The sequence below is a fragment of the Trematomus bernacchii genome, unplaced genomic scaffold (assembly GCF_902827165.1).
Source record: "Trematomus bernacchii unplaced genomic scaffold, fTreBer1.1, whole genome shotgun sequence".
NCBI classification, from domain to species: Eukaryota; Metazoa; Chordata; class Actinopteri; order Perciformes; family Nototheniidae; genus Trematomus; species Trematomus bernacchii.
The window spans coordinates 13020-37725 of record NW_022987848.1 but is presented as its reverse complement, the minus strand read 5'-3'; the positions used below and the strand labels follow the sequence as shown (position 1 = coordinate 37725).

General features: G+C 40.6%; 1 pseudogene; it reads right to left on the bottom strand.

Moving 5' to 3' along the window:
* Positions 1-2111: 2111 nt before the first annotated feature.
* The window catches only part of LOC117468679, a 28917-nt pseudogene continuing 6322 nt past the window's right edge, over positions 2112-24706 (bottom strand).

The following is a 24706-nucleotide window of genomic DNA, read 5'->3' as shown; positions in this document are numbered from 1 at the left end:
TTCACCTTTCTGATAAGAGGGGGTTCTTCTCTTCATCTTTCTGCTCGGTGGGCTCTAGCAGACAACCCTGCAGGACGAGCGAGGGCTTCAGAGGCTTCTATAATACAAGGTTCCATGTTTCTTGGAGGAGTTTGATGTCTTCCTAACCTCTCCCATCACGGGGGGGGACCTGGATGCATCAGGAATACACAGTTGTACTCAAGCAGATAGCAGAAGGAATACCGGCAGATGAGCCTCCGTCTCACTGGGGGTCAGCTACAGTGCTCACTGAATGAGCCACACAAAAGCAGAGCAATTGGGGGGTTGAAATATGGCGCTCTGATGAAGAAGAGCTTGAGCCAATCAGCACCTCAGTGCTAATCTACAGTATCAGGATGCCATTACACACCAGACACTCGGTGTCATAAAGGGAGGAGGAGAAGGAAGACTGACGGACATGTTCTTCCAGCTCTCGTACAAAGATGAACTTTGAATTGAATGTCCAGATGTTGAAAGATGTACAATTAATGATTGTTTTTTTATATTTCCAATGATGTGTTAAATAGTGGTGATAAATATATTTAGTCAGATCAGATTACACTTTCACACTAAACAAAATTAATAAATAAATATTCTCAGATTATATTGAATAATAAGATATTTCTAATATTATAACAGATAATGTTAATATCCTTAATCGTCCAGCAATCAGGCTTAACAACACTACTCTTTAATGTATTGTCCATGAACAGACAGACCTACAATGATGTTTCAAGTACTGGATTAATTTAATTAATATTTATAATAATTCATATAACAATTATGTAGCATATTTGATCCTCAAATTAGAGAAGTATAATTTAAAGAAATTGATATTCTATATTCAACATTAGATAAACACAGAAGAACCCTTTCCAAGTACCATAAGTAGATTTTCAGGTAAGTATGGCTAATAAGAATAATTGATAGACTTAATTTGGTACAGATCAGTTGTAGCATTTACAAATGTATGAATTAAAGTTTTAAGAATGTTTAATCTTTCCTTTCCAGGTTTTTACAAAAGTCTTTGAATATTTGCCTAACGTTTCCTTTTCAGATTTTGAACAATGTACTTGACTAAAATGAATGTATTGATTTTACTAAGACTAAGTGCCTTACTCTTGGCTAAAGCGTAATTAAGTAAACGTAAAGTAATCCTAAAATTGAAGACACTGCAACTTTGCTGATTACAGATTGATCAAATCACCACTGTGAATTTATGCCTTAGCTGGATCTCTTATGATCCTAAGTTTTAAATGCTTTTGACTAGTGATTGCCTTAAAGCAAATCTTTAAGCTGTTTCTGGTTTTGATTTTATAGTTTGATAAATGACATTAACTAATGGTTTAAAATGATAAAAGATATTAGTTTAAAACAAATATTTTGCTATTATGTATCTGTGTTTTATGTGTGTTCATTATTGTACTTATTGACAAAAGATGCTCCAAACACTGATGAGAGATAATTTTTCCTATTATGATTGGCTGTATCAATCATTGTGATTGAATGTTTCAATCTTATTCTACTTTGTGATGTAATTGAATGTAAGGTGAGACCACACTCAAATCTGAAGACGCCTATTGATTTAAGTATTGACCAGAATTATTATTAGACTAATGTTTTAAGGTTATCAAAAATGATAAAAAGAGAGGAACTGTTAAGGAATAATTCTTCTAGATATCTAACCTTTTGCTCTGTGACCGGTCAACTTGACTGGCACGAAGGGTAATTGTTGTGGGAACACTGAGGCACTTCTTTATCGGTGTTTGTGGGCTCTAGGATGTGAAATCCTTGAGGCCATGAGTGTCGGACGCAGGTGGCTCAGTGTTTAGTCTACTCCTTCAGAGATGTTGATTTCTCTCTGTGAACCAGTTAAAAGGTCTAGCATAGAGAGAGGCTCTTCAGAATTGACGTGGCAACTCTACCGTGTAGTCAGAACCTCTGACTCTTTGATTTGTGATGTGAATCCTCCGGCCGAATACTCTGAATAAACCCATCAGTGTTTGACATCAAAGCTCCAACTCTCACCATGTCTCCTTCCTGAGTCGGTGACTCCATGCATTGCTACACAGAAGTTTCCTCCACATCTTTGATTTCACACATTTTAAAATGGCCTTCTTGGTGTTTTCTCTCCTTAAATTGTCCAAAGATCTTCATTCATTCGTAACATCTCCCTCCTTCAGTCCTTATATGGCCATCAGCTTCCTGTGGCTCCTCCCACTTCAGTCCTTATTATGGTCAAAACATTCCTTAGAGTCCGTGAGCTCGTCCTCCTTTTAGGTCCATTCATGGGAAAAACAACATCCTGTGTGTTTTAGTATCCGACCTTCACTGAGGTCAAAGGTCAAAGGTCAGTGACTTTGTTCTCCAGCGCGGCGGCGATCTGTTGGAGGCGGAGCGTCAGCTGCTTATTCTGGGCCGCCGGGTCCTCGTCCAGAGACTTGATGATCTGGAAAAGACGACAAAATGACGTAACGTTTGGGTAAAGATTCAGGTTCTGCTTTTTGACTCGTAATGCAGAAACATAAAACATTACACTGAAGCATCGAAGAGACAGCATTCTACAAAGAGTGCCACAGTGACGCGTCCTAAAACACGTAAGTAAACTCCTTCCGGTTCCTTCTACAAAAACGCAATCCAATTTCTCCATAGGATTTTGGAAAATAGCTGGAAATAAGGTCTGTGGTTGAAACACATTGAAGAGACGGATCATGTTTTGTTCAGGATAATCTCCACATGTCTACCCTACTTTTATAATTTTCTAATCATAAATCTAGTCGCCTGAAGCAAAATGCTAACGTTATACTATAAACGAACTACAGCAGGGTCGCTGCTTCAACGTCACGCCAACTTAAGATCCATATTCAAACATACAGATTCTAAATGGTACGAGTTGAAGCGTTTGTTTGAACAGTTTGCAGGAGGCAGGAACTTGCTTTCAAGCAGAACAGGGCAAACAAACTTAGCGGGAGTGTTTACGTGTTCGGTGTAATGACGTACAACGTCCTCCACAACTTCTGTAGTCCTATTCAGCCACTTGGTAACAACCATCGTTTTTCAGACACGTAAACTCTTCAGAAATCACCAGTGGGGTCACTGCTGATGGATTTATTGTCGTAGAACAAAACGTGATCTGTCTCTTCAATGTGTCTCAACCACAAACCTTATTATCCTAAACCCTATGGAGAAATTGCATTGTTTTTTGTCGAAGGAACCGGAAGTGGTAAAAAGTGCTAACTTACTTCCGGGTTTTAGGACGCGTCACTGTGGCACTCTATTGGATTGATTTGCTAATATGACAGAAAGTATCAAATGTACAAGCGTTACAGTAAAGATTTTTACTGTTAGAGATTTACTGTTTTTTTTACAGAAATACGACTTTTTCCGATTTTGAATTTAGTTTCAGAATTTTGAGTTTTTTTCAAATGTTTTTTAATTTTGACTTTTATTCTCAAATTGTTGACTTTTTTCAAATTATGATTTCTTTTCAGAATTTTGACTTTTTTTCAAATGTTTCTTAATTTTGGACTTTTTTCAGATTTAGATATTTTTTCTCAGAATTTTGACTTTTTCAAATTTCTCAGAATTTCTTCAAATTATTCATAATGTTGACTTTTTTTCAAATTTTTCAGAATTTAGACTGTTTTTCTCCAAGTATTGACTTTTCTCAAAATGTTGACTCGAAAACCACCATATTCCTATTTGACAGAAAGCCGTTTCTCACCACATCGTAGTACTTGCTGGCGTACTGGTACAGCTGATGTAAGGCCAACTCGGTGTTCAGCTCGTGTGTGTGTTGCTACAAAACAAAGGTTCAAACGCGTTAAAAAATCACCTAAAAATAGACATTTCCCATGTTCTGTTATTAAAATGAGTTTCTTTACATACCCTGGAAACTTCAGCAAGGTGTGTGTTCATGTCCTGATCGCTGATAGGGACCATCTCTCTGATGCCCTTGTAGTAACTAGAGAGAACACACACACACACACACACACACACACACACACACACACACACACACACACACACACACACACACACACACACCTTTGAAACCCTTACAAAAAGCACATTTGCTGCTATAAGCAAACTGGGCTTTGATGTACTGTAAACTACTGGGGGAAAAGATATTTAATAATAACAATGTTCTTATTTGTAAGTTGATATTTTAAGCTTTAACTGATGCATCCAAATGCATCCACGCTGCTGTGCACTAATATATAAACACACATCTGTCCTGTGTATTTAATAAAACACACTCACTCGTCCACCATCTTCTTGTACGTGGAAATCTCTTTTGCGTAGAGCAGCTTGTTGCTAGGAGACTCCTGCAGGGAAACAGAGGAATATCTTTTAATTATTTGCAAATCGTCTCTTAGAATGATATGAAACGCAAAATGAGAAGTAAACAAGACGCTCTTCGTGCAGGATTTGGACTTTTTTTTCCTTCTGATTTTTGACTTTTTCCGATTTGTGTCTTTTTCAAATGTTTGATTTTTTCACTTTACAATAAGAATACCCGTATAAAGGTAAAATAGTTTGTAATTCATTTATTAATTAGGTTGTGAACACTTTATAAATCATTAATAAGCTTTTATAAGACATGAGATAAACAGGGCAACTGTGACCGGTTGCTTGCCAAATAGTGAGCCCACATTTATCTGTACTGCTAAGCCTTATTATTAGAAATGGTAGTAACTCATTAATACATGGGAATGTGTGTTTTAAACTTTACAATAAGGCTCCCTTTTGGCAGTTATAAATGTTAGTAACTCATAAATAAATGGTCATAAAGAGATGCCAAGAAACATCAAGATGGATGGGGTTCAATCAACTCAGTGAACAACAGATACCAAGGATGCTGGCTGATGAAGAAGACGAAGTTAGCTAATGGCGCATTTCCACTGCAGCGCGAAGCACAGTTTAAGCGTAGCACGGTTTAAGCGTGCCGTGCCAAACCCGGCCCGTTTTTTTGCGTTTCCAAGGGGTAGTTACGGCTAGCGGGTACTTTTTCACAGTTTTTCTGGCTCTCCAAAATCCAGTTTCTTTCCGGGCCAACAACCGGTTAGTAAAAACCATGAATTAATGCTTTGACAAGTCTGCAGACAGACGGCAGGCGAAACGCCTTTTAAAATGCGTGTTTTCTGAATGGAGATTGGCTAAGCTAACGCAGTATATGCTCCGACCATCCACACTCACAACAACGTCCTACAGACATAAATAAACCAGAGACTGTATTCGCCATGACACAGGCAGTCTGTGGTTTGTACTTGTTTCACTTTTGTCTAGTTTCTGAAGAGATATGAGGAGCTGTGAGCTCTGAGTGCTAACAGCTAACGGCTGTGTTGGTTTTATGGTTCGCATTGAATATGACGTCACGGCTCCGCCTACACTGCGTTACTATAGTTACTGCCCCAGTTCCTAAACTGTAATGGAGTGTTTACAACCTAATTAATAACCTAATTAGAAACCCTTTATGAATCCTTTATAAGGGTAGTCTTATTGTAAAGTGGTACCGGTTTTTCTTCAGATTCTTTCACAATTTTGACTTTTTCAGATTTGAGTCTTTTCTCAGATTTTTGCCTTTTTTTTCAATGTTAAGATTTTGGCCAATTTTCAGAATTTGGACTTTTCTTCAGATTTCTGACATAAGGATCACTTTAACAGAAATACTTTAAGATAAAGGGACGTTTCTCCGTATGGGATGCATGTTACAAAAGACCTAAGAGTTTTCTCAAACAGTAGGTCTACTATATTCTATTTTATTTTATTTACTTGCACTATTGTATCTGTGTTATTGTGTTGCACTGTAGGAGGAGCCTGTGACCTCAGATCTTCATTGAGATATCCACACCGTAGCTATGTACACAATAAAAGCCCTGAATCCTTGAACGTTTCTCTAGGAGTTAAATGTAATGTTTTTTTGCACTCACTCTGCTGAGTTTGTGCTCCGTCTTGGTGCAGGCGTCCATGAATGTCTGAGCGACGACGTGCAGCGACGCGTCCACGACCTCCGTCACGTGAACGTCTACGATGAACTGAGGGTTCCTCAGGATGTTCACCCAGAACCGCAGGGGCAAGCTGGGGAGACAAAGACCCCGTCAGAACTAATCACACACTCTTAGGTTTATTTATTTATTATTTTATTAGAATTAAGACTTTATTTTCAGAAAAACAAAAAAAGATTGTGAGAATTCTGAGCATTTTTTTTTTTAATAAATACAGTGATAAAAACAATCATATTTATTTGAAAGTGTTTGCTAACAGAGGTTGCATTTGGTATTATTGATACAAATAAATACATATATTTTACACAAACTCAATTTATGCACATTCATTTGACCATGAATAACATTTTTTAGCACTTTTGTTGAAAAACAATGATTATTTTATCAAAAGTTTGGGCACTTTTCATTCAATAGTAAGACTATAAAATAGATTGAATGATTCCTGTACTGTACAACCTTAATGTATTTGGTTAACTTGAATACAACTAGAATATATAAGATAAGTACCAGGTATACAACTTGTGGTACTTGTACACACAGTACTCGTCTTGTGTAATACTTGTACACACAGTACTCGTCTTGTATAATACTTGTGGTACTTGTACACACAGTACTCGTTGTGTATCTGTTGGTCTTCCAGATGTGCAGCGTCTCCTCGTCCACGTTGTCGTGTCGCTCCGCCTGCTCGTCCAGGAAGTCGAAGAAGTATTTAACGGCCGGAGGAACAACGGCCCCTGAACACAACACGCTGCGGAAGAAGTCGTCCACAAACTCCTGCAGAGTGCCCTGAAACACACACACACACACACACACACACACGTTTATATACTGCAGGGGTGTCCAAACTGTTTTCACTGAGGGCCACATACAGAAAGATATAGGAAGGGCTGGGCCGCTCACTAGAGGTGAGGTACATGTCCTCATAAGTGAAGTTATAAGTTAGCTAAATCAATCAAATGTGGGTAAATGATTCTTGATGATTGAATATGCTTTAAGAAACATCACAGCTCTCCGTAGGGTAGCATGTATTCTGTTAGCAGCTCATTCCTTAGAACAGAAGCTTCAGATTGATTATAATAAGGGGAAATATGAAGGGTACATTTCAAGCTTGTTATGTAAATAAGTTATTGTTTTTTTTTCTTATCAACTTAGATTAGTTGGAAAATGTTTTCAACTTGAATTGACTAAATGTATTTGTAAAGTGGGCTTACTAACACATGAATACTGTGTAATATATTAGTGCATATCTATTTAAGATTGGATTGAAGGTATACAAGTCCTCGTGTCTCACCTTGACGGACAGCAGTCTGGTGAGGTAGATCTCGGTGATGGCCTTCGTCATGGACTTGTCTTTCATGCTTCCTCTCTTCGACTTCCCCTCGTCCATTTCATCTGCCGGACGCACCAGGTGGAAGGTGTGGTCGTCCTCCAGCAGAGCGTTCTCTGAAAGGGAGGAGAGGTTATGATACCCCTGCCCGAAAGTCAGGAAACACGCAGGAAACACAACTAAAAACACATTCAGCTAGGTATTTATTTAGTATTAATATAAAGAGTCAAGGGTGTTAGTGTGTGTGTGTGTGTGTGGTGTGTGTGTGTGTGTGTGTGTGTGTGTGTGTGTGTGTGTGTGTGTGTGTGTGTGTGTGTGTGTGTGTGTGTGTGTGTGTGTGTGTGTGTGTGTGTGTGTGTGTGTGTGTGTGCACATACTCTCTTCGTAGTTGTCTTGGTGCTGGTGGAAGGACTGTGAGTGTAGAACTCTGGAGAGAACCAGCATGGCGTTATCTCGAACCTGAAAGAAATCACAGGGAAACATACGACTAAATATATATATATATATATATATATATATATAATATCCTGCTTTCTAATCTATTTCATGTAAATCGGCGCTTCAATAGTTTTTTATTTGTCAGACAGTTATAGATTTAGTGTACTGGGTTAATGTATACTCTTTTCATTTCTACTTATGTGCAATGCCATGTCTCTTTATGCTGCTGCAACGCAAACATATCTCACATTTGGATCAATAAAGTACATCTTATCTTATCTTATCTTAAACCCCGACATCTTAACGTTTTCTGTCCATCAGTCCAAAGACATCCAGTTCACCATAACAATTTACTATATTTTGTATTATTTTTTAATGTTATTATAGTTTTCTTAAAATAGTTCTCTAACTGTGTTTTTCATTTTGGTTTGACTTTTATGTACGCACCACGACATCAAGTCAAATTCCTCGTACGTGTCAACCGACCTGTTTCTGATTCTGACAAACAACACATTGTGTTTTTGCACCACATTAAACACAGTCAAATATCAAAGTATCTCACGTTGTAGTGAGCGAGCGTGTTGAGTCTCTTCCAGCGTCCTTCCTTCTGAGAGGTCAGGTCGAGGTCGGACAGGATCTGACCCGTGGAGCCCGGACGCCACTCTGAGGAAATGTCAGGAAATACATTTAATGAGTGTTTTTCAGAATATGGTGTTGTATATTAATGTTTTTTATAGATACAAAAAGTAAAAGGTACTGAAGTATACTACATGGCAAAGAAAAGACAACAAATATCCCCAAAAACTAACAATTTGAAACGATGAAAAGAGAAAAATGCATTAAAATAGGTAAAAAAACTAAAGAAAATCTAATTTCAGTCCTTAAATTAAATGTAATTTCCTTATTCTTTCTTCCACTAAGTCTCACAGTAACCCTGCAGTTCCACCATGAACCAGCAGGAGGCGACACACTCCTAATTTGTAACATCAACTTATTTTATTTCTAGAAATATAATATTTGTTTTGATATTTTGACTTGTGTGTGTGTGTGTGTTTTCAGAATTTTGACTTTTTTCAAAGTTTTCTGAACTTCTACTTTTTTCACTTAGAGATTTTGACATTTTCAGATTTTGTTTTTATAATTATTGCTTTGTTTCTGATTTTTCTCAGATTTTTATGACTTTTTTTCAAAATGTTGACATTGTTCAGAAATTGGTATACAGGTATACTGTGTGTACTGGGTGTATACTGTGTGTACTGTGTGTGAATTGTGTGTGTAATGGTGTATACTGTGTGTACTGTGTGTGAACTGTGTGTGTAATGGGTGTATACTGTGTGTACTGGGTGTATACTGTGTGTACTGTGTGTGTACTGGGTGTATATTATGTGTATTTACCAGTACTGAGTACTCCACGTCGTCTCCCAGCAGCCCCGTGTCATTCAGAGTGTATTTGGCTTTCTTCATCTTGGCGTCCACCGGCCCTTTCTCCACCTGATGCTTCAGAGCCTTGAACAGCTTGTAGAGAGGCTCCCCTGCTGTGTCCTGATCACACAATCATATCAGAAATAATTAAAAATAATAAAAAATGAAATATAACAGACGTAATCTATACTACAATTAAATATAATTATAAAAAAGATATGTTTGGATACTGGCAGGACTTATTCAGGGTTTAGGGAATAAACTCATTGACATTCAGCTGCAGATTTTGAACACAACATAACAAACACACTTTTTGGTACGAGGATGTTAAATTATAGAGACTCTGAGCTGCAGCTGTTGGTTGTTCCGAACAGCACAAACAAACTAAAACACAAGGGGCAACAAAACTGATTTCCACAGAAAAGAGAGACAGAGGAACATTTCAAAGAGGCAATTATAACTGGAGAGGAAGAAGAGAGAGAAGCAGATCGAAGAACAGTCAAAACAAACGGAGAGGAAGTGAAAAAACAAGAGAAAAAAAAAATATATCCGTTACCCTGAGGAACTAATAGATACAGATGGACATCCAATTACAGAGCATCCTCTCCACCACCGTCTCCGACCTGCACACACACACACAATATTTTAAAGGGACAGTTCAACAATCTGGAAAAAACACGTTTAATTATTATACATTTTATAATTAAAAAAATCCATCAAAACTCCACATCACTGAGGACCTGACTCTTCACACCACCACCATCACCAAAAGAGCTCGACAGCGGCTCTTCTTCCTCCGCAGGCTGAGGAGGTTCAACATGGACTCCAGGATACTCTCCACCTTCTACAGGTGCACCATAGAGAGCATCCTGACCTTCTACAGGTGCACCATAGAGAGGATGCTGACCTTCTACAGGTGCACCATAGAGAGTATCCTGACCTTCTACAGGTGCACCATAGAGAGGATCCTGACCTTCTACAGGTGCACCATAGAGAGGATCCTGACCTTCTACAGGTGCACCATAGAGAGCATCCTGACCTTCTACAGGTGCACCATAGAGAGCATTCTGACCTTCTACAGGTGCACCATAGAGAGCATCCTGACCTTCTACAGGTGCACCATAGAGAGGATCCTGACCTTCTACAGGTGCACCATAGAGAGCATCCTGACCTTCAGGTGCACCATAGAGAGGATCCTGACCTTCTACAGGTGCACCATAGAGAGGATCCTGACCTTCTACAGGTGCACTATAGAGAGGATCCTGACCTTCTACAGGTGCACCATAGAGAGCATCCTGACCTTCTACAGGTGCACCATAGAGAGGATCCTGACCTTCTACAGGTGCACCATAGAGAGCGTCCTGACCTTCTACAGGTGCACAAATAGAGAGCATCCTGACCTTCAGGTGCACCATAGAGAGGATCCTGACCTTCTACAGTTGCACCATAGAGAGTATCCTGACCTTCTACAGGTGCACCATAGAGAGGATCCTGACCTTCTACAGGTGCACCATAGAGAGGATCCTGACCTTCTACAGGTGCACCATAGAGAGGATCCTGACCTTCTACAGGTGCACCATAGAGAGTATCCTGACCTTCTACAGGTGCACCATAGAGAGTATCCTGACTGGCTGCATCACGGCCTGGTACGGCAGCTGCACCGCCCTTAACCGTAAGGCTTTACAGAGGGTGGTGAAAACTGCACAGAACATCACCAGGACGGAGCTGCCATCCATGGAGGACCTCTACTCCCAGCGGCTCAGGAAGAAAGCCCTCAGGATTATCAAAGACCCCCATCACCCCAGCCACAAACTGTTCAGTCTGCTGCCGTCTGGCAGGCGTTACCGCAGCATCAGGACTAAAACCACCAGACTCAGAGACAGCTTCATCCCACAGGCCAGAAGACTATTAAACACCTGAACTGTTGAAACAACATCCATAACATTCATCTGCTACTTAGTCATTATTTATCTATTCACCTAATATATCATTCAAATAACTTGCATATAGACTCTTATTGCACTATTTCACTTTTTATTTTTTTTAATTTATTTTTGTATTACTATTTACTTGCACTATATTTTCTGTTAATCTGTGTTTTGTGTTGCTCTGTTGGAGACGCCTGTGACCTAAGATTCTCATCGGCATAACTACTCTGTATGTTCGTATGACTAAATAAAGAACCTTGAACCTTGAACTTACCTTTTGGAAAAAATATTAAAAAAGCTAAGATTATTAACCAAAAATATTCAATAATTTATTTGAGACTCATGCTTTCAGGTCACCTAAAGAAAATACAAGGAAATAATAAAAAATTCTAAAAATAAAACTGCTTTGTTTTGCCATGTACGTCTAACAGTGAAAAGGAGTGTGAGCTTTTAGTTTTTTAGTTAGGATCCAGTGGAAGCCATTTCCTGTTAAATCCAGTGTGAATAGCCTTGACTTTTTATATTAATAGATCAATAACCAGAGGTGGGAAGTAGTGGAGTACAAATACTTTGTTACTGTACTTAAGTACATGTTTCTTTTTTAACACAAATACCTGTACTTTCTACTTCTTACATGTTGAACACAAATACCTGTACTTTCTACTTCTTACATGTTGAACACAAATACCTGTACTTTCTACTTCTTACATGTTGAACACAAATACCTGTACTTTCTACTTCTTACATGTTGAACACAAATACCTGTACTTTCTACTTCTTACATGTTGAACACAAATACCAGTACTTTCTACTTCTTACATGTTGAACACAAATACCTGTGCTTTCTACTTCTTACATTTTGAACACAAATACCTGTACTTTCTACTTCTTACATGTTGAACCCAAATACCTGTACTTTCTACTTCTTACATGTTGAACACAAATACCTGTACTTTCTACTTCTTACATGTTGAACACAAATACCTGTACTTTCTACTTCTTACATGTTCCAAACAGGCTGGTTACTTTAGTTTGAATCAGGCGCGCCGGATTCATTTTAGAAGTGGGGGGGCCAAAAAAGTGCGTGTGTATGGCCCAATCCCAAACCACGCCCTACACACTCCCCCTACACACTCCCCCTCCGTGACGGAGTGAACTAACTCCGTGGAGTGACACATGAGGCTCCCTCCTGTCAGATGGAGGGAGTCGATACAGCGGCAAGCTTTGGGACAAACTCCCCTCTCTCCGGCAGAAACAGGAAATGCCGTAACTAACGGTATCAAATCAGCATCTCTTTGACAAAAAATGTAAATTAATAACTAAAATAAAACTCCAAACATCTCTAATTGTGTTACTTTTTTGTAAAGCTCTTTAAACCTGATGTTTATAAGTTTCTTAGTTTTTGCAACAGTCTGTAAATATACACAACTTTATAATAAAATGCACACATTTACCTTTTTCTAGACTAAACACAGGTAGATCCTAAGTTAAAAAAATATGAGGTTATCATGAGGTTGTTAACATCGCAGTTTATCAGTGGATGTTTGCTGGAAGCACAATAACTGCATGTTTTGCATTGCTTTTAAATTTCAGTTAATATAGTGGTGAGAGACTCCCGATACATTAGATTTATAAGTTCATTAATTGTCTCATGATGCATATTTCCCGGTGAGCATGAAGCTTTTCAGAGTGGGGTTTTTCTCAGCTACGAGTTCTTTTGGAAATTGCTCTCCTTATCCGCCCTGATTATGCCCCCTGATTGCTAGGCCCTGTCGGGTTAGAAACTGCAGACAGCGCAGTTGCTCTATCATTCCATCTCTTCTTTTTTCCTGCTCAATACGCTGTTGTTTGACAAGCTGTATGTTGACTGGTGTTTGACTGAAGAAAGCGCACTTTTTTTTAATACACTCTCTGTGGAAATGAGACTTTTCGTGGCTGTCCAGGAGGCTTGGGCACTTTTTCCAGTTATTAACTCCGATATTAACAAAGCTATCATCTCCACATTTTGAGAAAGTGACAAGCCGTTTGACAGCAGCAAATCTGCATATTTCACAGAAGGCCCGTTTAGTGGTTTTGCAAAGAATTAACCACTCTCTGTTTTTGTACCATTCTGCGTTGAAGTACCTTTCTCTTTGCCCAAATAATCTGGCGGTCAGTTTCTGTACAGCTTTACCCGTCTCAATGTCCCGGCAACAAACCTCCATGCAGTCGGAACCAGCCTGTTTCGGTTCAACGACGGCGGTGGCGGCGGTTTTGACAGTCTCTGCGGCCGCAGAGCTGCTGCTTTTGGGTTCATCTGGCTTCGCTGTTTCTATGATTGATGAAGGTCCAGGCTCCAAAGACGTGGATGTCAGGGATGTCCAGTTGTTAATTTAAGTTTAGATTGACTGTATAGTTTTCTTCTGCGCTGGTTCTTCTGACGTGTTTGCAAGTGTATATATTCTTTCTATCTAGGTTAACGGCTGACACACACAGAACAACGTAACAAATAAAGTAAACAACGTAACAAATAAACACATCTAAGCTTTTTTATTGGTTGTAATTTACATGGATACATTTGAATGGTGTGACAATGTCCTATTTGATTGGGTTAAAATGTACATATTCTTCCTGTTATGTCTGCCTGCTTTATTTTACCTAATGCAAAGTGACCTGCTCCATCGAAATCAGTCGCATTGACCCGAAGACACATTTTGAGTTGTATACACTGTTGGAAAGAGGAGATTCATAGCTTTCTAATGATATCAGGATTGTTGTTGTAGGCTACTCCAAATATTAAGCAAAATATGTCACATTATATAATGACTGTTACAGAGTCATCATTTTGAGAAAAAGGCCTTTAAAGTTTCCTCTTCTCTGGATCGAACTGATTGATTATTAGCGGAGCAAATGATCAAAATACTACGGAGGGAAGATATTTTCGTTTGGATTACTGGTCTGGGGGAAGTGTGTGTGTGTATATGTGTGTGTGTTTGTGTATTTTTGCGTTTGTGTGTATTGTGTTAATTTCCCGGGGAGAACACTCTCCGGCTGTTATAATGCCTGCAGTGACGTAAAGTTACTCCGTTCTCCGCTTGTAATTATGCCGTTACAAGCTTCAAAGTTGTATTTATCATCTGAATTTGCCGAAACAAGTTTAATATTCTGAAAGCCAAGACTTTGTTTATTTGAAATCAGATAAAAACAAACTGTAACAGACCCTGCCGTGTTATCTATGATTACTATACGCCTTACATTCATAATTTCAGCAGAGGGAGGGGAAGCGGCGCTGTGGAACAGCAGAGTGGCGAGTGACAGCTGTCATCTTCGCTTTACGAGCTTCAAAAATGCCTGTAGCTAATGAGATTGAATATAACAATCAAACATAACAAAATATACACAGCTAGATCAGATCGCGTTTTAGATGCGACTTTAGAGTAGAGGGGAATTATTGAAACGGGATTTGTACAGTGTTCCACGGCATCCGCCGCTGCAATAATGTGGGGCAGGGCTGAAAAGTGGGGGGGCCAATGGCCCCCTGGCCCCCCCGCTTCCGGCGCCCTTGGTTTGAATGCGTGTCTGGTGGCATGATCATTATTATTTAGAGTCATTGCGTGCCTATTGATTTGAACACGATCCGTGTATCCATCATTTCCTGGTCTTCTCTAAAGAAGAGGGACCAATGAAAACGTTGTCATGTTGCCGTTGTTCAGCATGGAAACATTCATTAGCTAACAATGACATTATTGTTCTATTAATATAAAGGGAGGTCAGGTACTCTTTAAAACAGATGGTAGTTATGGGAACTTTTTACTGAAGTACATTTCAAAGCCCTCTTTACTTTTACTTGAGTAAAGAAGTTTAGTCAGTACTTCTACTTTCACCAGAGTATTTTTAAACACGAGTATTTGTACTTCTACTTGAGTAAAGAATGTGTGTACTTTTGTGTAAATAACTGAATGTTTCTAGCGAGAGTTCTTGTGTTTCCTGACGTGCGCAGCATGAGTTTTGGGTTTTTGTTCTGCACGTGTTCGTCCATCAGCTCCAGCAGCAGTGTCCTCATGATGTCGGTGTAATACTCCAGCTTCCCGTGCAGCGCCACCGTCAGCAGAGAGGCGAAGGAACCCCGAGCACAAGCGTTAAAGTCCGGACGGCTCTCCAACGTACGGATAAACTACGGTACATAAATACAGAGGGGTTTAAGATTAAAGACATGGCTGGGTTTGAGCAACGAAGTGACGTAGTGATCTTTGGAAGAACTCTGAATGCAGATCATAATCCATTAAAGGGAAAAGCTAGTGATAGTAATATAATAATAATTGTAATTTGGATTATTTTATTATCTTTGGGTTCATATTTTTTATTAAGAAAGCCGATTTCCACAAGTATTATATATAATAATACATTTCATTTTTACAGCGCTTTTCCTAGTGCTCAAAGATGCTTATATACAATATTTAAACTCATGGGGGTGCTAGAGTAAATGTCAACGTGAACAATAAATGAATAAAACGTAAGTAAAGAAGCCGTAAAAGACGTGGTCCTCTCACGTTGATGAGGAAGGGTTTGCTGTTCAGCAGGTTGGAGAACTGGTTCAGAGCCTGAGCCACGATGGCCTTTCGGGCTTCTGGGATTTGTATTTTCCCGGTGATCATGGTGTCGTCCGCGCCGTCCTTCGTGGGCAGAAAGAAGTTCCGGTCGGTGTACGTTTTATAATCCAGGAAGGGGATCCGCGCCTCGCTCAGATCGCTGGTGTGGTCCTCCATCCAAGGGCGCCGGAAGCGGCGGGGCCAGGGGGCCATTGGCCCCCCCACTTTTCAGCCCTGCCCCACATTTTCGCAGCGGCGGATGCCGTGGAACACTGTACAAATCCCGTTTCAATAATTCCCCTCTGTTGCGTGAGACATTATATTCAGCAGAAGTCTCCACGTTTGCAGTCAACCAAAGTAGTTTGTAAGTATGCTACGGACAGAAAAACACACACGACCACATCGCTCAGAGTTTGGCCTGGAGTACGGGCCGTTTATTGAATCTGCGCATGCTCATTAGCATGACCACGTTTCTTTCACTCAGGCACATTCTGATGATGTCATACACATGAACTGAAACATGACTTTGTTCTTATACAAATATGCTTAACACTCCCACTCAAAGACATGTTAATAACTCTCTACAGTGGTACACAGAATCCAAAATAAACAAAAAAAAACTTCTCTAGCAGTGTTCAATTTTTACACCTGCAATTCACATTACTCTCCAAACAAATACCCTTTGAATTTGTCAAATTTTGCCTTTGTCAACGGCTTGGTTAGGACATCAGCTACCATATCTGCAGTAGGACAATATGTAATAGATATCTTCCCCTCAGCATGTGCAGATCGTACAAAATGGTATTTGATGTCTACATGCTTGCTTCTCTGTCTGGATACAGGGTTTTTGGATAGAGCTATTGCTCCCTGGTTGTCCTCATATATCTTCACTGGTACATGTGGGCTATTAAGGTCTACCCCTTTTAATAGCTGTACAAGGTACATGCTCTCTTGAGTAGTAGCCGCTAATGCCATGTACTCGGCCTCACAGGTCGATAGCGCCACTGTTGGCTGCTTCCTACTTTTCCAGGATATAACTGGACCATTTTCAGTTAAGCTGAAACAATATCCAGTTGTGCTTCTCCTATCATTTTGATCGGCTGCCCAATCAGCATCACTGTATCCCTCAAGCTTCAGGCTTTCCTCACTTTTCTTGTAATGTAGCTCTTGGTCTATAGTACCCTTTAGATACCTCAACAGTTGTTTTGCTGCAGCCCAATGTTGTTGTTTTGGTTCTGCTAAGTGTTGTGATAGTTTACTCACAATCCAGCTCAGATCAGGTCTAGTACATGTCATAATGTATATCAAGCTACCCACTATCTCTCTGTATCCTGTTGAATCGATAACTTCACCCTCAGTGTCAAAATGTAACTTTTGCTCGCATGGAGTTGACCTTGGTTTGCACTCTGACATGCCAAACCTCTCTAGCATCTTTGCTATGTGTCTCTTTTGGCTCATTTTGATCTCCCCCTCACTCTGTGTAAAGTCGATACCTAGGAAGTGTTTAAGTTCACCCAAATCTTTCATTTTAAACTTCCTCTTCAACATCTCTTTGACATCACAGAGTGAGCCGTTGTTATTGGCTGCTATGAGTAGGTCATCTACCCATATCAACAGAATAACTCTTTCGTTCTCAGACTCTTTTCTGTAGACACAATGATCAGCATCATTTTGCACAAACCCATTCTCTGTAAGATGATCATGCAGTAACTTGTTCCAGTTCCGCCCGGATTGCTTTAAACCATACAATGACTTGTTGAGTTTGCACACTAAGTGTTCCCCTGTTTTAGATTTTGCCTCAAAACCTTCGGGCTGTTCCATATATAACTCACAGTCTATTGGTGCATGGAGATAAGCTGTCTTCACATCCATTTGGTGTAGGATAAGATCATCCTGTATAGCCACCTGCATCAATGTACGTACAGAAGTCATATTTGCTGTCGTTGAAAAAGTTTCCTTGTAATCAATTCCCTCTACTTGACTATAGCCTTTAGCTACATATCTGGCTTTAAAAATCTCAGATCCATCTGGGCTTTCCTTTACTGCATATACCCAACGACCTCCCACTGCTTGCTTGCCTTTTGGCAGTGTGGTCAGACTGAAGGTCTCATTCTCTGTTAAAGAGTTAATCTCCTCTTTCATTGCATCAGCCCACATTTTTGATTTCTTAGAGCCTACAGCCTGCATGTATGTTTTGGGTACGTCACAAGCAACTCTGTAGAAATAATCTACATTTTCACCTTCATCATTACAATCAGCCTTACACTGATACTCCAATAAATATTCTGGAGCGTTTCTTTGTCTAGTGGGATAGCGTCGTGCACTCTCTCCCTGTTCTCTTTGAGTACCATCTGTCTGGATCTGACTAGCCTCAATATTCTCCTCACTATCGGACTGTACACCCACATTAGGCTCTCTCTGATTCTGGTTGACCATTTTTGTCCCTGCTGGTGTTGTGGGAATAATTTCTCCATAAGTGTCATCATCCATATTACGATGTGTCTGAGTCTGACTATCTGCGCTACTCTTTGTGATACATTTTACCAGCCTATGTTTCAGGACTTTCCCTGTCTCAGGATAAAATACTTGGAATGCTGGGCTATATTTGTCGTATCCTACAAAAATACCCTTTGCACATCTAGAATCTAGCTTCTTCTTATCCTGCTTATACCCGTAGCATTCAGAGCCAAATATTTTCATGTTGGACAAGTTGGGTGTTTTGCCAGTAAAAACACGGTATGGTGTCTGCTCTAGACGCTTACAGTAACACCTGTTACGTATCTGTGCTGCTGTTTGTACAGCATATGTCCATAACTGCTTTGGGAGGTTACTCTCTAATAGCATGCATCGTGACATCTCAAATAAGGTCCTCCACCCTCTCTCGGCAGTACCGTTCTGGTGAGGTGAGTATGGTGCACTTGTCTCGTGCCTTATCCCTTTCATCCTAAGTAAAGTTTGAAACTCATGCCCGGTGAATTCAGTACCGTTGTCAGATCTTATGCACTTAATGTATCCATATGGAGCAGTATCCGCTATGAATTTCTCAGTAGCTTTTGCTGTATCACTCTTTGCTTTGATAAAGTAGGGAAAAATCATCCCACTATAATCATCAGTAAATGCTATTGCATATCTGTACCCATCTTTATCTGCTGGTTCTATTGGACCGCATAGGTCTGTATGTACTAGCTCCAGTACTGTCTTAGCTTTTACATCTGCCTGCCTGTTTCTGCTTTGAGTAAATTTTCCCTGCGTACATATTTCACAGTTATGGTTAGACATGTCATGTTTCCCTTTGATCGACATACCTTTAACCACTTTCTCTAGTTTAGACACATCCTCAAAATTACAATGACCAAGTATTCTATGCCATGTCTGGATGTCATGACAACCATTACAAACATCATCAGTATTTTCATCCTCTACTGTGCTAAGGTAATATAGCCTACCATACACATCCATTTTAAACTTGGTACCATTTTGATGAATCAGCCAATCATCACCGTCCTTGAAGCGGACCTCAGCTCCACTGGCTGTCGCTGCTTTCATGGAGAAAATGTCCTGTGGAAAAGATGGGATGTAAAGCGCTCGTTTGAGCCTCGTTTTCACTTGCCGTCCCTCACTGTCGAGCAGAACAACTTCGGCTTCTCCCCTCATCTTCGCCATCCCGGTCATTTTCGTTCCATCTGCCAGCTCTATCACATGGTCCTCGGGTCTAAAGCTCTTATCGATTGTCTTAAACTTTGCCGGGTCATTAATCATGTGCGTCGTGGCACCACAGTCGACCATAAGACCTCTCTTATTTCCTACTTGATTTTGACAGTCACTTATTTTGAAAAAGAATGATGCACCGGTATCATCCTCCGTGTCTCCGTCTGCCTTCTTCACCTGATCACGACCCAGCCCTCTGCCTCGGCCTCGCCCCCTTCCTCGGTGTGGCGTGTCCCACCGTCGCTCCTCTCGCCTCGCCATCTTTCCGCATGTGTAGCATTCAGTGTCGGCCAAGTCCATCTTCTTCCCTCTTCCACGTCCTCGTGTCCTTGCCCCGCTAGTCCTCATAACGCCGTCCTCATCCGCATTCATGTCACTCGTCCTATATTTGTCAGTGCTCTCATAGCTCCGCAATTTAGCTTTGAACTCACCGAACGTTAGACGGTCGTTGGTTTGAGTGACGTGCACGACAAACGGGTTGAATGAGTCCGGTAACCCCTTTACTACCATGGCAATCTGCAACCCGTCACTGATATTTTCTTCGGCCCTTCTCAAAGACGTGAATATAGTCTCCGCTCGAATAATATAATCAGTAACAGTCTCGTTGCTTGCTTTGTGGAGAGAAGAGAGTTCACAGTACAGGCTCACGACTCGTGGTTTGTCCTTTCCTGCGTAGTGCTCTCGGAGTATTGCCAACGCTTTTCTTCCATCTCGTTTTACGTCTCTCATTATGAGTGATAAACTCTTATTATCTAGACACTGCACTAATTCAGCATATGCTTCTGCATTCTTTGTTGCGTCTTCTTCAATTGCTTGTTCGTCATTGTAGTCTATCGCTGGCTCTTCGAGGATAACTTCACTGAGGCCGCGCAGTTCCATATGCGCCAAAAACCTCGTCTCCCATAACTCAAAGTTTTTCTCGTCACCGTCGAATAACAACTTAAACCACCTTTGGCCTCTTTGACTGGGCCCATAACCTGTTGCGTGAGACATTATATTCAGCAGAAGTCTCCACGTTTGCAGTCAATCAAAGTAGTTTGTAAGTATGCTACGGACAGAAAAACACACACGACCACATCGCTCAGAGTTTGGCCTGGAGTACGGGCCGTTTATTGAATCTGCGCATGCTCATTAGCATGACCACGTTTCTTTCACTCAGGCACATTCTGATGATGTCATACACATGAACTGAAACATGACTTTGTTCTTATACAAATATGCTTAACGTGGATAAACGTGGGTAAAAATTATAGGGGGGCTTCCATATCCGGCAGCCAGCCACAACACCTTCTCTGCCGGATATGGAAGCCCCTCTTTAGTTTTGTACCTGCTGGGCCCAGAGTAAAATGCTTTGGTGAGCATAAACTAGAGGGGAACAGGCAACACCAGTGTGATTTTGGTGAAATTGTGACTATCCTGGACAAAGATATAGGGGGGCTTCCAAATCCGGCAGCTACAACACCTGGTCTGCCGGATATGGAAGCCCCTCTTTCGTTTTTTACCTGCTGGGCCCAGAGTAAAATGCTTTTGCGAGCACAAACTAGAGGGGAACAGCAAACACCAGTGGGATTTTGGTGAGTGTATGACCATCCTGGACAAAATGATAGGGGGGGTTCCAAATCCGGCAGCTCCAACACCTTCTCTGCCGGATTTGGAAGCCCCTCTTTAGTTTTTTACCTAATGGGCCCAGAGTAAAATGCTTTTGTGAGCACACACTAGAGGGGAACAGCAAACACCAGTGTGATTTTGGTGACAGTGTGACTGTCCTGGACAAAGTTGTAGGGGGGGTGCCATATCTGGCAGCACCTGGTCTGCCGGATTTGGAAGCCCCTCTTTAGTTTTTCACCTGCTGGGCCCAGAGTAAAATGCTTTTGTGAGCACAAACTAGAGGGGAACAGCAAACACCAGTGTGATTTTGGTGAGTCTATGACCATCCTGGACAAAATGATAGGGGGGGTTCCAAATCTGGCAGGAGAAATACCTGCTCTGCTGAACATGTTATGTAGAGAACAGTGCAGATCTTCCCTATTGACACCAGGATTAACCCAGTCTAAAATAAGGAACATTAATAGTGTGATATAGGCACAGATATAAGATCAATAATACACTTTATTTTAGGGCACCTTTCAAAGCATTCAATGTCACCTTAAAATACAATAAAAAATCAAATATGAGTGGCATTACAGGAAACCACAGAGGAACATTACATTCAAAGGAGCAATTAAAGCGAGTGAAGCCAGTTTGAACACATTATAATCTTTTAGGCTTGATTGAAAATAACACAGTGTCTGACATATGTTATATAATTACTGTTATATCATTGCTTACTATTCGTGGTTATCAGACACTTAAACAACAGAGAAGGTTTTAAAAAATAGGACTATACTGACAAATTACATATTATCCTGTCATTGTCTGTTCTGTAGGAAGGAGGAACATAACAGAGTGGACTCAAAAACGGAAGTTTGTTCCAATACGAAGATTGTGACAGATCTGAAAAGTGTCCTTAAAACGAGCCTCCACGCAATTGTATGCACATTATTTATTCAGCCGTTTGTTGTTTAATCTGATGGGAAATATATCATTCAAAAGAGAGAAAGTAAATAGTATCTTTCGTTTTTCCGCTTAGAAAACTAGGCGAACGCTCAATACAGGCGATGACGTCACTTTGCTCGTCCCCGCGAACAGGGCTTCAATCTACGGCAAGGCTTCAATCTACGGCATAACACCGCTTCCCCTCCCTCTGCTGAAATTATGAATGTAAGGCGTATAATCATAGATAACACGGCAGGGTCCGTTACAGTTTGTTTTTATCTGATTTCAAATAAACAAAGTCTTGGCTTTCAGAATATTAAACTTGTTTTGGCACATTCAGATGATAAATACAACTTTGAAGCTTGTAACGGCATAATTACAAACAACGGAGTAACTTTAGGTCACTGCAGGCATAACAGCCGGTGTTTCTCGTGAGTGTTTTCCCCGGGAAACAAACACAATACACACAAACGCAAAAATACACAAACACACACGTATACACACACACACTCGCGGGCTTCCCCTATCTTCCCTTCGTACTATTTTGATCATTTGCTCCGCTAATAATCAATCAGATCGATCCAGAGAAGAGGAAACTTTAAAGGCCTTTTTCTTAAAATGATGACTCTGTAACAGTCATTATATAATGTGACATATTTTGCTTAATATTTGGAGTAGCCTACAACAACAATCCTGATATCATTAGAAAGTTATGAATCTCCTCTTTCCAACAGTGTATACAACTCAAAATGTGTCTTCGGGTCAATGCGACTGATTTCGATGGAGCAGGTCACTTTGCATTAGGTGAAATAAAGCAGGCAGACATAACAGGAAGAATATGTACATTTTAACCCAATCAAATAGGACATTGTCACACCATTGAAGTAAAAAGATATGATTCTACACTGTATTGAAGTAAACATGTATTATTTTGAATTGTATTTTAGTGAACATGTATGGTTTGAACTGTTTTATTCTTACTTTCAAACTCACTGATCCAGAGATTCTGTGTTCCAACACACCAACATCGCTTCTTATCATCCCTAAAAGCCAGATGCTGTTTTTAAGTCGTTAAAGACATCGTTAAATAGGTGAAGAACGCATGGGAAGGGAATGTGGTGTAGATAAGGTGGAGATAAACGTTGACTTTTGACCTGGTGAAATTTAGGATCTCACTCTCTGTTCGGAACTCTGATTGACCTCGACCAGAAGTGAATCCAGCCAATCAGGACACTTGGGGGAGGTGAGCAGTTTAAACAGCTCCTCCCCAGGGGTTCTTTAATTCGCTTGGGAGAAAAATGGGAAGGAAGAGTCGACAAATCTCCGCCCCAAAGATACATATGAATACTGATGTTTTTGAGTGTAAAAATGCTTTTTGGTTTGGTGAGTTTGTTGGTCCTGATATCTGTGTCCGCATCGCATCACAAACCTGAAGTCCAATTTCTTTTTGGTTTGATGAGTTTGATGGTCCTGACGCCTTTATCCGCATCGCATCACAAATCTGAAAGTCCGGAGTGCTCGAGTACTCTGTATAACTTGTATATGTGTTTGGTTTCCTACTAGAAGTAAACTCAGATAATTTGTTATAACTTTGATTCCGGTGTTTTCAATTCCTTTCTTAATTTAATAGAGATCCAGCCTCATCCAACGAACGGCGCGTAGCAGAGGTGTTCTGTTCCAACACCATTCAAATGTATCCATGTAAATTACAACCAATAAAAAAGCTTAGATTTATTTATTCGTTACGTTGTTTACTTTATTTGTTACGTTGTTCTGTGTGTGTCAGCCGTTAACCTAGATCAGGGGTCGGCAACCTTTTTGATATGAAGTGCCATTCTAAAAAAAAATATTTATCAGCGTGCCGACGATCGTGAATTATCAACGGGGGGGGGGGGGGGGGGGAGAGGGTGTTGAAGAGCTCGACGAAAACACTCGTGAAAAGTGATGTTTAAAACTCAGTTAATGGGGCTCATTCACTGGCGCTTCCACAAACAACAACCAACATAATTGTTACATTCAAATGAAGTAGCCTATATTATTCAAGTTTACATTAACTTTGGATAATAACACGGGGGAAATGAGCGGAAGCGCTCTCTTTTCCTCTCTCCCCCTCTCTCTCTCTCTCCTGACAGCCTGTCAGTATCTCATGCAGCTCACTGATCCAGTAATGAGTGACAGTGAAGAATAAATATATTTATAACTAGTTCCAAAGGTAGATCAAATAGCTAAGTGTGTTAGGTCTAACTCTTGTGTGTTCTGCTCCGCTCACCGGTCCGTCACAGCGGGTGGAGCTGCAGGATTTCTGCTTCACACACGTTGCATACCGCTATTTTATTGTCTTTTTCGGACACCTTAAAATACTGCCAGACTGGTGAAGCGATTTTGGCGAGCTTGTTTTGCCGCACACAGAGAAAAGTGTCATGTATGTTACGTCTCGCGATCGGCCTTTTTGAGTGGGGCTGCGTTGCGCGCATGGCTTCCTTCTGCAGGTAACGGGGAGACGCGCTCTGGCGGCGGTCTCGTTCAGGATCCGAAAATAAAATAAATATTTTGTACACTTATTCCACTTATTCCTAGTGTGCCACTGGTTACGGTGCCAGGGGTTGCCGACCCCTGACCTAGATAGAAAAAATATACACTTGCAAACACGTCAGAAGAACCAGCGCAGAAGAAAACTATACAGTCAATCTAAACTTAAATTAACAACTGGAAGGTCACATCCCTGACATCCACGTCTCCGGAGCCTGGACCTTC